We start from the raw sequence: 12,918 nt of genomic DNA on the forward strand, positions 1-12,918 counted from the left end.
ATATCCTGGTTGGTTTAATTTCTTCAGTTAAACCAAGCTTTCTGATGGTAGATGCAGGTATTAGGTTGATACTTACCCAAGATCACATAAAGCTTGCTTGGTACAATTACCCTCTAATGTGCATGGTATCATAAAGCTCCCAGGATCTTTAAGCTTCTCAGGTAAGCTTCTCAGAATGACTGCACTGCATTCTTCAGTGAGGTAGACTTTTTCAGTTTCCCTCCAATCCTTCTTATGACTTAAGATTTCTTTCATGAACTTAGCATAAGAGGGTATTTGCTCAAGTGCTTCTGCAAACGGAATCTTTATTTCAAGAGTCCTGAGATAGTCTGCAAAGCGGGCAAATTGCTTATCCTGTTCCGCTTGGCGGAGCTTTTGAGGATAAGGCATTTTGGCTTTGTATTCCTCAACCTTAGTTGCTGCAGGTTTATTACCTACAGAAGTGGGTTGGGAAGCCTTTTTAGAAGGATTGTTATCAGCACTTGTATGTGACTGATCACCCACCGGCGTTTGAATACCAGGGGTGGAAGCTGGGGTGGCGTTAAACGCCACCTCCTTGCTTGTTATTGGCATTTGAACGCCAGAACCATGTTCCTTTTGGGCGTTCAACGCCAGATCCATGCTTGTTTCTGGCGTTGAACGCCAGGAATGAGCATGGTTTGGGCGTTCAGCGCCAGCTTTATCCCTTTCTGGGCTCTGCCTGTCCTCAGAGGGATTTTGAGTAGCTATTTGTTCATTTCCTGTCTTCTTGCTGCTTTGAAGTGAGGTATTTAATGTTTTCCCACTTCTTAATTGAACTGCTTGGCATTCTTCTGTTATTTGTTTTGACAGTTGCTTTTCTGTCTGCTTTAATTGCACTTCCATGTTCCTGTTAGCCATTCTTGTTTCCTGTAATATTTCCTTGAATTCGGCTAGTTGCTGAGTTAGAAAATCTAATTGCTGATTGAATTCATTAGCCTGATCCACTGGACTGAGTTCTGCAGTTACTGTTTTAGCTTCTTCTTTCATGAAAGATTCATTGCTTAAGTACAGATGTTGATTTCTGGCAACTGTATCAATAAGCTCTTGAGCCTCTTCAATTGTTTTTCTCATATGTATAGATCCACCAGCTGAGTGGTCTAGAGAAATCTGAGCTTTTTCTGTAAGCCCATAGTAGAAGATGTCTAATTGCACCCATTCCGAAAACATTTCAGAGGGGCATTTTCTTAGCAACTCTCTGTATCTCTCCCAGGCATCATAAAGAGATTCATTATCTCCTTGTTTGAAGCCTTGGATGCTTAGCCTTAGCTGTGTCATCCTTTTTGGAGGGAAATAGTGATTCAGGAATTTTTCTGACAGCTGTTTCCATGTTTTTATGCTGTTCTTAGGCTGGTTATTTAACCACCTCTTAGCTTGATCTTTTACAGCAAATGGAAACAGTAATAGTCTGTAGACATCCTGATCTACTTTCTTATCATGTACTGTATCAGCAATTTGCAGAAATTGTGCCAGAAACTCTGTAGGTTCTTCATGTGGAAGACCAGAATACTGGCAGTTTTGCTGCACCATGATAATGAGCTGAGGATTCAGCTCAAAGCTACTAACTCCAATGGAGGGTATACAGATACTACTCCCATATGAAGCAGTAGTGGGGTTAGCATACGACCCCAGAGTCCTCTTGGACTGTTCATTCCTACTTGCTTCCATGATTGAATACAAGTTGAGAATTTATATGTTGAGAATTATTTATTTTATAGTAATGGAATAACACAAAATGGGATATAGATATAAAAATATTTTGAAGATATTTTGTGAAAGAAAATTATTATTATTATTTTTTTTTAAAAAAATAAAATAAAAACGAAATAAATAAAAGAAAGTGGAAATATTTTGAAATTGAAAAATTGAATTTTTAATGTAAAATTTTCGAAAAAGTAGTTTTAAAAATAGTTAGAAATTTTTTTTTTTTTTGAATTTTGAATTTTATGATGAAAGAGAAAAACACACAAAAGACACAAGACTTAAAATTTTTAGATCTAATGCTCCTTATTTTCGAAAATTTTTTGGAGGTAAAACACCAAGGAACACCAAACTTAAAAATTTTAAGATCAAGACACAAGAAAAACTTAAGAACACCTTGAAGATTCACCAGAACACCAAGAAAACAAGAAAGAACACCAAACTTAAAATTTTTAGAAAACCAAAGCAAATTTTCGAAAATTATAAAAAGATTAACAATAAAACACCAAACTTAGAGTTTGGCACAAGATTAAATCAAGAAAAATTATTTTTTAAAAAAAAGATTTTCAAAAGTATTGGTGCTCCCTTATCAAGAATATGACCCTTCTATTCTAGCCAAATGGACAGCAAATATAACAATTGTTTTGAAAAAGCACAAGAAAAACAAGAAAAGACTCAGAACAAGAAAAATTAAAGATCAAACAAGAAAAATAGACAAGAACAACTTGAAGATTAAGGAAAAACAAAGGACACTCACACGAAAATTTCAAAGAAAAATATAAAAGATGCAATTGACACCAAACTTAGAACAAGACACTAGACTCACGAAGAATTAACAATTAATAAAGAAAAGTAATATTTTTGAAAAATATTTTTGAAAAGGGAATAAAGGACTCAGATTTAATGACTCTGTAACATCAATACTATATTCCTAATCTAAAAAATAAAATAAGCCTTCAATTGTTCAAACTCAATAATCCCCGGCAACGGCGCCAAAAACTTGGTGGACGAAATTGTGATTTCTATCTTTTGATCTTTAGTATGTTCACAACTCCGTTCAACTAACCAGCAAGTGCACTGGGTCGTCCAAGTAATACCTTACGTGAGTAAGGGTCGATCCCACGGAGATTATTGGTTTGAAGCAATCAATGTTATTTTATCAATCTTAGTCAGGAGGCTAATAAAGTTATTTGGATTTATTTGTAAGAAGCCAAAGTATTTAAAATTGTAAGTTAAAATAATAGGGAATAATAGCGTTACTTGTTGTGTAGTAGTGAGAAATATGTTGGAGTTTTGGAGATGCTTTGTCCTCTGAATTTCAACTCTTCCTTGAAATCCTTTCTCCACACGCAAAACCCATTCTATAGCAAGCTCTATGTAGGGTGTCACCGTTGTCAATGGCTACCTCCCATCCTCTCAGTGAAAACGTTCCTATGCTCTGTCACAGCACGGCTAATCATCTGTCGGTTCTCAATCAGGTTGGAATAGAATCCATTGATTCTTTTGCGTCTGTCACTAACGCCCAGCCCTCAGGAGTTTGAAGCACATCACAGTCATTCAATCCCGGAATCCTACTCGGAATACCACAGACAAGGTTTAGACTTTCCGGATTCTCATGAATGCCGCCATCCATCTGGCTTATACCACGAAGATTCTGATTAGGAATCTAAGAGATACTCATTCAGTCTGATGTAGAACGGAGGTGGTTGTCAGGCACACGTTCATGGATTGAGGAAGGTGATGAGTGTCACGGATCATCACCTTCTTCACAATTAAGCGCGAATGAACATCTTAGATACGATTAAGCGTGTTTGAATGGAAAATAAAGGAATTGTATTAATTCATCGAGACGCTGCAGAGCTCCTCACCCCCAACAATGGAGTTTAGAGACTCATGCCGTCACAAAGTATGTAATTCAGATCTGAAAATGTCATGAGGTACAAGAAATGTCTGTAAAAGTTGTTTAAATAGTAAACTAGTAACCTAGGTTTACAGAGAATGAATAAACTAAGATATTGGTGCAGAAATCCACTTCTGGGGCCCACTTGGTGTGTGCTGGGGCTGAGATTAAAGCTATCCACGAGTAGAGGCCTTTCTTGGCGTTAAACTCCAGGTTATGACGTGTTTTGGGCGTTCAACTCCGGATCATGACGTTTTTCTGGCGTTTAACTCCAGACAGCAGCATGAACTTGGCGTTCAACGCCAAGTTACGTCGTCTATCCTTGCGCAAAGTATGGACTATTATATATTGCTGGAAAGCCCTGGATGTCTACTTTCCAACGCCGTTGAGAGCGCGCCAATTGGACTCCTGTAGCTCCAGAAAATCCATTTCGAGTGCAGGGAGGTCAGGATCCAACAGCATCAGCAGTCCTTTTTCAGCCTAAGTCAGATTTTTGCTCAGCTCCCTCAATTTCAGCCAGAAAATACCTGAAATTACAGAAAAATACACACACTCATAGTGAAGTCCAGAAATATGATTTTTGCTTAAAAACTAATAAAATTCTATTAAAAACTAATTAAAACATACTAAAATCTACATGAAATTACCCCCAAAAAGCGTATAAAATATCCGCTCATCATGCACCAAGTTTTTGGCGCCATTTCCGGGGATTGTTCGAATTTGGACAACTGACGGTTCATCTTGTTGCTCAGATTAGGTATTTTTTATTTTCTTTGCAAAAAGCTTTCAAAAATCTTTCAAAAAAATTTCTTCTTTGTTTTCGTTTTTCTATACCTAATTTTCGAAAAAGCCAAAAAAAAGTATAAAATCATAAAAACTAAAAAGTATTTCATGGTTCTTGTTTGAATCTAGGGCCAAATTTTAAGTTTGGTGTCAATTGTATGATTTTAATTGTCTTGCAATTTTCGAAACACAAACATTGTGTTCTTGATGATCTTCAAGTAGTTCTTGATGAATTGCCTTGTTTGATCTTCATGATTTATTGATTTGCACTGCATGATGTTCTACATATGCATTCATGCATTCATATAGCGCAAACATGAGAAAGTTCTAAGTTTGATGTCCTCCATGTTTTCTTCCATTAAGAAAACTGAGTTCTTGATGTTCATCTTGATCTTCGAGATTGTTCTTGGTGTTCATCTTGACGTTCATAATGTTCTTGCATATATCTTGTGTTTTGATCCAAGAATTATATGTTTCGACTCATTTTGTTGTTTTTCAAAATTGAAAACATATCTTTTTTAATAAAGAATTTAGCAAAATGAAGATCCAAGAACATAAAGCAGAGGAATTATAGAGAAAAAGCTGGGCATTCAAAACGCCCAGTGAAGAAGGAAAACTGGCATTTACACGCCAGCCAGGGTACCTGGCTGGGCATTTAAATGCCCAAACCATGCAGTAATTGGGCGTTAAATGCCCAAAACATGCAGCTCCTGGGCGTTTAACGCCAGGATGACACAAGGAGAGGAATTTTGTTTTCAAATAAAATCTTTTTCAAATCTTCATATTTTTTTCAAAATCAAATATTTTTCAAATCAAATATGTCCAATCATATCTTTTACAAAATTAATCTTTTCAAACATATCTTTTTCAAAAATCAAATCTTTTTAATTTCCTTTTCAAATCTTTTTCAAAATAAATCTCAATCATATCTTTTCAAACATATCTTTTTCAAATCATATCTTTTTTAAAATCAATTTCAAAATCTTTTCTAACTTCTTATCTTTTCAAAATTGATTTTCAAATCTTTTTCAACTAACTAATTGACTTTTTGTTTGTTTTAATATTTCTTATCTTTTTCAAAACCACAACCAATTTTTCAAAAAAAAAAATTTATTTTAAATTTTATTCTTTTTGAAAATTTCCCCCCTTCTCATCTTTTTCTATTTAAACACTAACATTCCTCCTCTATTGTCAATTCGAACTCCATCTCTCTTTATGTGTTCGAATTCTTACCTCCTTCTTCTATTCTTATTTTCCTCTGACACCTCAAGGAATCTCTATACTGTGACATAGAGGATTCCATATTTTCTTTGTTTTCTTCTCTTTCATATGAGCAGGAACAAAGATAAAGGCATACTTATTGAAGCTGATCCTGAACCTGAAAGGACTCTGAAGAGGAAGCTAAGAGCAGCTAAAGCACAAAACTCTGAAGAGGACCTCACTGAAATTTTCGAAAAGGAAACAGCAAAAGAAACAATTATGGCTGAACCAAACAACAATGCAAGGAAGATGCTTGGTGATTTTACTACACCAACTTCCAACTTTTATGGAAGAAGCATCTCAATCCTTGCCATAGGAGCAAACAATTTTGAGCTAAAGCCTCAATTAGTTTCTCTACTGCAACAGAACTGCAAGTTTCATGGACTTCCATCAGAAGACCCTTATCAGTTTTTAACTGAGTACTTGCAGATCTGTGATACTGTTAAGACCAATGGAGTTGATCCTGAAGTCTACAAGCTTATGCTTTTCCCTTTTGCTGTAAGAGACAGAGCTAGAACATGGTTGGACTCACAACCTAGAGATAGCCTGGACTCTTGGGATAAGCTGGTCACGACTTTCTTAGCCAAGTTCTTTCCTCCTCAAAAGCTGAACAAGCTTAGAGTGGATGTTCAGACCTTCAGACAAAAAGATAGTGAGTCCCTCTATGAAGCTTGGGAAAGATACAAGCAACTGACCAAAAGTGTCCTTCTGACATGCTTTCAGAATGGACCACATTAGATATATTCTATGATGGTCTGTCTGAATTTTCCAAGATGTCACTGGACCACTCTATAGGTGGATCCATTCACCTAAAGAAAACGCCTACAAAAGCTCAGGAACTTATTGAAATGGTTGCAAATAACTAGTTCATGTATACCTCTGAGAGGAATCCTGTGAATAATGGGACGCCTCAAAAGAGAGGAGTTCTTAAAATTGATGCTCTGAATGCCATACTGGCTCAGAATAAAATATTGACCCAACAAGTCAATATGATCTCTCAGAGTCTGAATGGATTGCAAAATGCATCTGATGAGCGGATAATTTATACGCTTTTTGGCATTGTTTTTAGGTAGTTTTTAGTAAGTTCAAGCTACTTTTAGGGATGTTTTCATTAGTTTTTATGTTAAATTCACATTTCTGGACTTTACTATGAGTTTGTGTGTTTTTCTATGATTTCAGGTAATTTCTGGCTGAAATTGAGGGACTTGAGCAAAACTCTGATAGGAGGCTGACAAAGGACTGCTGATGCTGTTGAAATCTGACCTCCTTGCACTCGAAATGAATTTTTTGGAGCTATATAACTCCAAATGGCGCGCTCTTAATGGCGTTGGAAAGTAGACATCCAGAGCTTTCCAGCCATATATAATAGTTCATACTTTATTCGGGAATTGACGATGTAAAGGGGCGCTCAACGCCAAGTACATGCTGCTGTCTGGAGTTAAACGCCAGAAACACGTCATAACCCGGAGTTGAACGCCAGAAACACACTATAACTCGGCGTTCAACTCCAATAAAAGCCTCAGCTCATGGATAGATCAAGCTCAGCCCAAGCATACACCAAGTGGGCCCCGGAAGTGGATTTATGCATCAATTACTTACTCATGTAAACCCTAGTAGCTAGTCTAGTATATATAGAACATTTAACTATTGTATTAGACATCTTTTGATCACGTTTCATCTTTGGTCTCAGTTTTGTTTTATTCTTCATCTTAAGAGGCTATTGATCATGTTTTAGGGGGCTGGCCATTCGGCCATGCCTGAACCTTTCACTTATGTATTTTCAACAGTGGAGTTTCTGCACACCATAGATTAAGGGTGTGGAGCTCTGCTGTACCTCAAGTTTCAATACAATTACCATTACTTTATATTCAATTCTCTTTTATTCTTATTCCAAGATATACGTTGCACTTCAACTTGATGAATGTGATGATACGTGACACTCATCATCATTCTCACCTATGAACGCGCGTGACTGACAACCACTTCCGTTCTACCTTAGGCCGGGCGCATATCTCTTAGATTCCCCAACAGAATCTTCGTGGTATAAGCTAGATAGATGGCGGCATTAATGGGGATCCGGAAAGTCTAACCTTGTCTGTGGTATTCCGACTAGGATTCCGGTATTGAATGACTGTGACGAGCTTTAAACTCCTGAAGGCTGGGCGTTAGTGACAGACGCAAAAGAATCAAGGGATTCTATTCCAACCTGATTGAGAACCGACAGATGATTAGCCGTGCTGTGACAGAGCATAGGACCATTTTCACTGAGAGGATGGGATGTAGCCATCGACAAGGGTGATGCCTCCAGACGATTAGCCATGCAGTGATAGCGCATAGGACCATTTTCCCGAGAGGATGAAAAGTAGCCATTGAAGACGGTGATGCCCTACATACAGCTTACCATGGAAAGGAGTAAGAAGGATTGGATGAATGTAATAAGAAAGTAGAGATTCGAGAGGATTCTAGCATCTCCACACGCCTATCTGAAATCCCCACCATTAATTTACATAAGTATTTCTATCCTATTTTATTTTCTGTTTATTATTAATTTTCGAAATCCATAACCATTTAATCTGCCTAACTGAGATTTACAAGGTGACCATAGCTTGCTTCATACCGAAAATCTCTGTGGGATCGATCCTTACTCACGTAAGGTATTACTTGGATGACCCAGTACACTTGCTGGTTAAGTTGAACGGAGTTATGATCACACCAGGGATTATTAAGATCCCAATTCATCACACCATGATCTCTTTGGGGTATTTTTGATTTCATACAAATACAAAGAGACCAACTTTGAGGATCACAATTTCGTCCACCAAGATTTTGGCGCCATTGCCGGGGATTGTTCGAGTATGGACAACTGACGGTTCATCTTGTTGCTCAGATTAGGTAATTTTCTTTTCAAAAATCTTTTTCGAAATTTTTCTTTTCTTTTTCGTTTTTTTTCAACCTTGTTTTTGAAAAAAATTTATAAAAATCCAAAAAAAATTAATAAAATCATAAAAATCAAAAATATTTTGTGTTTCTTGTTTGAGTCTTGAGTCAATTTTTAAGTTTGGTGTCAATTGCATGTTTTTAAAATCTATGCATTATTTTTTTCGAAAATTCCATGCATTCATAGTGTTCTTCATGATCTTCAAGTTGTTCTTGACAAGTCTTCTTGTTTGATCTTGATGTTTTCTTGCTTTGTGTTGTTTGTTGTTTTTCATATGCATTTTTCGTTTGTTAGAGTCCATGCATTAAATATTTCTAAGTTTGGTGTCTTGCATGTTTTCTTTGCATCAAAAATTTTTCAAAAATATGTTCTTGATGTTCATCATAATCTTCAAAGTGTTCTTGGTGTTCATCTTGACATTCATAGTGTTCTTGCATGCATTATGTGTTTGATCCAAAATTTTTATGTTTTGGGTCATGTTTGTGTTTTTCTCTCTCATAATTAAAAATTCAAAAAAATAAAAAAATATCTTTTCCTTTTTTCTCTCCAAATTTTCGAAATTTTGGGTTGACTTGGTCAAAAATTTTCAAAATTAGTTGTTTCTTACAAGTCAAGTCAAATTTTCAAAATTTTAAAAATCTTATCTTTTCAAAATCTTTTTCAAAAATTATATCTTTTTCATTTTTTTCTATTTTTCGAAAAGTTCAAAAGTCTTTTTCAAAATATTTTCAAAATCTTTTTCTTATCTTTATATCAAAATTTTCGAAAACTCACTAACAATTAATGTGAGTGATTCAAAAATTTCAAGTTTGTTACTTTCTTGTTAAGAAAGGTTCAATCTTTAAATTCTAGAATCATATCTTGTAGTTACTTGTTAGTTAAGTAATTAATTTTAATTTTAAAAATTAAATCTTTTTCAAACATATCTTTTTATCACATCTTCTTATCTTATCTTTTTATCATATCCTTTTCAAAATTTTATCTTTTTTTTAAAAAAAAAATTTGATTTTAAAATATCTTATCTAACTTCTTATCTTCTTATCTTTTTAAAATTTGATTTTAATATCTTTTTCAACTAACTATTTGACTTTTTCTTTGTTTCTTATCTTTTTCAAAACCACCTAACTACTTTTCCCTCTCTAATTTTCGAAAATATCTCACCTCTTTTTCAAAAATTCTTTTCTAAATTTTAATTTTAATTATATCAATTTTCGAAAATTACTAACCCCTTTTTAAAATTATTTTCGAATTATCTATCCCTTCTCACTTATTTTATTTAATTATTTAAATTACTAACACTTCTCTTCACCTCTCTCCATCTAAATATCCGAACCCACTCTTCTACATTCTTCTCCCCTTTCTTTTTCTATTAACATAAAGGAATCTCTGTACTGTGACATAGAGGATTCCTCTTCTTTTTTTGTTTTCTTCTCTTTCATATGAGCAGGAGCAAGGAAAAGGTACTCTTGTTGAAATTGATCCTGAACCTGAAAGGACTCTGAAGAGAAAACTCAGAGAAGCTAGACTACAACAATCTAAAGGTAACCTTTCAGAAACATTAGAACAAGAGAAGGAGATGGCAGCCGCACCCAACAACAATAATGCAAGGAGAATGCTTGGTGACTTCACAAAGCCAACGTCCAAATTTGATGGAAGAAGCATCTCCATTCTTGCCATTGGAGCAAATAATTTTGAGCTTAAGCCTCAACTAGTTGCTTTAATGCAACAGAACTACAAGTTTTATGGACTTCCATCAGAAGATCCTTACCAGTTTTTAACTGAGTTCTTGCAGATTTGTGAGACTGTTAAGACGAATGGAGTTGATCCTGAAGTCTACAGACTCATGCTTTTCCCTTTTGCTGTAAGAGACAGAGCTAGAATATGGTTGGATTCACAACCTAAGGATAGCATGGACTCCTGGGATAAGCTGGTCACGGCTTTCTTGGATAAATTCTTTCCTCCTCAAAAGCTGAGCAAGCTTAGAGTGGATGTTCAGACCTTCAAACAAAAAGATGGTGAATCCCTCTATGAAGCTTGGGAAAGATACAAGCAGTTGACCAAAAGGTGTCCATCTGACATATTTTCAGAATGGACCATATTAGATATATTCTATTATGGTCTATCTGAATTTTCGAAAATGTCATTGGACCATTCTGCAGGTGGATCCATCCACCTAAAGAAAACACCTGCAGAAGCTCAAGAACTCATTGACATGGTTGCAAATAACCAATTCATGTACACTTCTGAGAGGAATTCCATGAATAATAGGACACCTCAGAGGAAGGGAGTTCTTGAAATTGATGCTCTGAATGCCATATTGGCTTAGAATAAAGTGTTGACTCAGCAAGTCAACATGATATCTCAAAGTCTGAATGGATGGCAAAATGCATCCAACAGTACTAAAGAGGCAGCTTCTGAAGAAGCTTATGATCCTGAGAACCCTGCAATAGCAGAGGTAAATTACATGGGTGAACCTTATGGAAACACCTATAATTCATCATGGAGAAATCATCCAAATTTCTCATGGAAGGATCAACAAAAGCCTCAACAAGGCTTTAACAATGGTGGACGCAATAGGCTGAGCAATAGCAAGCCTATTCCATCATATTCTCAGCAACAGACAGAGAATTCTGAACAAAATACTTCTAATTTAGCCAATCTAGTTTCTGATCTGTCAAAGGCCACTTTCAGTTTCATGAGTGAAACAAGATCCTCCATCAAAAATCTGGAGGCAGAAGTGGGCCAGCTGAGTAAGAAAGTCATTGAAACTCCTCACAGTATTCTCCCAAGCAATACAGAAGAGAATCCAAAAGGAGAGTGCAAGGCCATTGATATAATCAATATGGCCGAATGCACAAGGTAGGAGAAGGACAAAAATCCTAGTGAGGAAGACCTCCTGGGACGTCCCTCAAGCAAGAAGGAGTTTTCTATTAAGGATCCAAAGGAATCTGAGGCTCATATAGAGACCATAGAGATTCCATTAAATCTCCTTCTGCCATTCATGAGCTCTGAAAACTATTCTTCCTGAAGAGGATGAAGATGACTGGAGAGCAAGTTGCTCAAATTTAGAGATATCATGAAGCTGAATGCCAAGTTGTTTGGTAAGACTAGGGAAGTGAACCTCCCTGCTCATTGGTGAACTAGACACCTGGATTCAGAAAATTTTACCTCAAAAGAGACAAGATCCTGGCAAGTTCTTAATACCTTGTACCATAGGCACCATGACCTTTGAAAAAGCTCTATGTGATCTGGGGTCAGGGATAAATCTTATGCCACTCTCTGTAATGGAGAAGCTGAGGATCATTGAGGTACAACCTGCCTTGTTCTCATTACAATTAGCAGACTGATGAGCGGATAATTTGTACCCTTTTTGGCATTGTTTTTAGTATGTTTTTAGTAGTTTTAGTTAAGTTCTTAGTATATTTTTAATAGTTTTTAGTTAAAATTCACTTTTTGGACTTACTATGAGTTTGTGTGTTTTTCTGTGATTTCAGGTATTTTCTGGCTGAAATTGAGGGACCTGAGCAAAAATCTGATCCAGAGATGAAAAGGACTGCAGATGCTGTTGGATTCTGACCTCCCTACACGCGAAGTGGATTTTCTGGAGCTACAGAAGCCAATTGGCGCGCTCTTAACGGCGTTGGAAATTAGACATCCTGGGCTTTCCAGCAATATATGATAGTCCATACTTGCCCAAGATTTGATGGCCCAAACCGGCGTTCAAAGTCACCCTCAGAAATTCCAGCGTTAAACGCGGCAACTGGCACCTAATGGGAGTTAAACGCCCAAACTGGCATAAAAGCTGGCGTTTAACTCCAGAAGAGTCTACACGAAATTGCTTCATGCTCAGCCCAAGCACACACAAGTGGGCCCGGAAGTAGATTTTATGTCATTTACTCATCTCTGTACCCCTAGGCTACTAGTTTCTTATAAATAGGACCTCTTACTATTGTATTTTTCTCTTTGGATTTTTTAGATCCTTGATCATCTTTGGACATCTAGTTCTTAGATCATTGGGAGGCTGGCCATTCGGCCATGCCTTACCTTGTTCTTATGTATTTTCAACGGTGGAGTTTCTACACACCATAGATTAAGGTGTGGAGCTCTGCCGTACTCGAGTATTAATGCAATTACTATTGTTCTTCTATTCAATTCCGCTTGTTCTTTGTCCAAGATATTCAATTTGCACCCAAGAACATGATGAATGTGATGATTATGTGACGCTCATCATCATTCTCACTCATGAACAAAGTGACTGACAACCACTCATGTTCTACAAGCAAACGAGCTCTAATGTTTATCTCTTGGATTCTTTAAC

At 36.4% G+C, this 12,918-nt stretch overlaps 1 non-coding gene across 1 annotated transcript; it reads right to left on the reverse strand.

The window, feature by feature from the left end:
* Positions 1-10,575: 10,575 nt before the first annotated feature.
* On the reverse strand, positions 10,576-10,679 carry LOC130983701 (small nucleolar RNA R71). Its single transcript, XR_009087679.1, has one exon. It is a non-coding gene; the product is annotated as a small nucleolar RNA R71 (small nucleolar RNA).
* Positions 10,680-12,918: the final 2,239 nt, after the last annotated feature.

This window comes from Arachis stenosperma, chromosome 5 (genome assembly GCF_014773155.1).
Source record: "Arachis stenosperma cultivar V10309 chromosome 5, arast.V10309.gnm1.PFL2, whole genome shotgun sequence".
Classification (NCBI taxonomy): domain Eukaryota; kingdom Viridiplantae; phylum Streptophyta; class Magnoliopsida; order Fabales; family Fabaceae; genus Arachis; species Arachis stenosperma.